We start from the raw sequence: 2,320 nt of genomic DNA, 5'->3' as shown, positions 1-2,320 counted from the left end.
TTTCCTGAGCTGAGAGCTGTTGTCGATCAAGGATTTGACAATTCTGCAAACGTGGATCTTGTAAGTTCTCTGCAAACTTTAGAGATCCTGATTTTACAAAAGCTGCTTTGGTACTCTCTCTCTAGTTGAGAGACAAATTTTATTTTTTGGTTTTTTCTAGACTATTAAACCAGTTCATTTGGGGAAATTGTTCTTGAGTGATTGACAAAAAACTTGAAATGCATTAACAAAAATCGGTTTAGGGGACAATATAGCCCGTCAGATGGGCAAGGAAATGATTCCTCGACCTTGTAAATGTTCTGCTTAGAGGAATCTAATGTGAATCTGCTCTTTGTTCTCATTTGTTCTTTCTTTCTTTCAGGAAAATGATTTTTCATGTTTTAGACAACTCTGTATCTTTAACCAAAGCCTTTGGGCTAGTTGATCCTCTCTTTGTGTAGCTTAGGGATAAACTGGAGTAATAACTGAAACTACAGGCTCTGGAATACCTTGGAAAAAGTCGCAGAATAGTTTCCATTCATTCTTTGAGGAAAATTATTTTTCATGTTTTTAGAAATCTCTTTTGTTTAATAAAATCCTTTGGGCTAGTTGATCCTCTCTTTGTATAGTTGGATGGGATAAAACTGATGTAACAACTGAAACTACAGGCTCTGGAATACCTTGGAAAAAGTCATGGAATACAGAGGACAAGAGACCTAGCAAGAAAGCATGCTAATCTTGCTTCTGCTGCAATTGATTCCCTTCCTCGAAATGATGACGAGGATGTTCAAATATCAAGGCGGGCACTTGTAGAATTAACTCAAAGAGTTATCACTAGAACAAAGTGAAGATAAAAGGCTAGATCCCAGGTTCAAACTTACTCGACAGCTAGCAAAATTTGTTCTGTTTCTTTCGGCAGTGTTTCTGGATCATGGGGACAACATTCCCAAATTTAGTTCATTCATTCTTGAACTGATAATAATTCTGCATACGAATGCTATTTTGCACGTAATCATTTAATGGGAACTCGAAGTAGAATAAGTACCTGTTATTATAACTAAATTTTGCGGTCGGATATTAGGGACATTGCATCATGTAAAATTAATGTTTTGCAAGTATATACTAGCGCCATTTTGCAAGGTACCCTTCGGGGAGAGAGCTAGGATAAAAAATTTGTGGGGGTAATTTTCACAAAATTTTAATTGTGGTAGTAAAAATTGAAAATTATATGAATTTCTTTGAAAATCTTGAAAAAACCTTGGGCAAAATTTGAAATTTAGTGTGGGAGCAAATGTTCCTATTGCCCCCACAATAATCCATCCCTAGTACCCTCAAGTAGGAAGGAGTTAACAACCCAAATGATCACTAGACTTTGCAAAAAAAATTTATTGGATCACTGAACTTTAAAATTCACTAAAGTCAATATTGAACTTTGCAAAAAGTTTTCATGGGATCAGTGAAATTTGCAAAAGATTTTTACGGGGTCGTTGAACTTTAAAAATTATCCCATTCATCATTGAATTTTGCAAAAAGTTTTCCAATGATTACTGAATTCAATGATCCCTTGAAAATCGGAAAGTTTTTGTAAAGTTCAGTGATCTCGTGAAATTTTTTTTCAAAGTTCAATGATTAATGGAGTGATTTTTAAAATTCAATGACCCGTGTAAATTTTTTGAAAAGTTCAGTGATTTTTAAAGTTAAGTGACTTAATGAAAACTTTTTGTAAAGTTCGGTGATCATTTGGGTTATTAACCCCCCTCATGTAGTATAGATGACATGCTTGCTAACATAAAAATCACTTGATCTACCCATCCTTGAGCATGCCATGGGAAGTGATTGGCTATTGTGAGCTTGGTTCTACCGATCCAGTTTCATGCAGTGAAACTGTAATAGTAGATGCTGCATTAGTTTTTCGACAATTATCTTTTCATCTCCGTCTGGGAGAGTCGAGCAGGATCGGTCTTTTGAGAAATTTGTGCTTGCTACTTTCCATACCCCGTCATGCCGAATAAAATAGCATTGTGTGGACCGTGCTGGGTTGGTCGCCGATGAAGAGTGTATAACTGGAATCCAACTATAGTATCTAGTTCAACATAATGAACACATCATAAATGTTTTGTTATACGCTCTCTAATTTGAACCAAGTCTCGTTGATAAATTTCGTTTTACTTAACATTATAATTAATATGATCCGAATCAAAAGGAAAATTGACATCAAAGACATAAAGGGTATAACTTACTTTCTTCAAGAAACATATGAGAAGTGCTGGGGAAGTGAAAAACTGATAATTAACGCATATTCATATTCAAACTCGGTAATACTAATCACACAGCCTAGTGC

At 35.2% G+C, this 2,320-nt stretch overlaps 1 long non-coding RNA gene across 1 annotated transcript; it reads left to right on the top strand.

The window, feature by feature from the left end:
- LOC111407257 lies at positions 1-1,054 on the top strand. The gene is made up of 2 exons (XR_002705047.1): positions 1-60; positions 648-1,054. It is a non-coding gene; the product is annotated as an uncharacterized LOC111407257 (long non-coding RNA).
- The last annotated feature ends 1,266 nt before the right edge of the window (positions 1,055-2,320 follow it).

The sequence above is a fragment of the Olea europaea genome, chromosome 13 (assembly GCF_002742605.1).
Source record: "Olea europaea var. sylvestris chromosome 13, O_europaea_v1, whole genome shotgun sequence".
Lineage (NCBI taxonomy): Eukaryota > Viridiplantae > Streptophyta > Magnoliopsida > Lamiales > Oleaceae > Olea > Olea europaea.
Note: the sequence above shows the minus strand (reverse complement) of the source record. Positions and strands in the feature narration are given on the sequence as shown.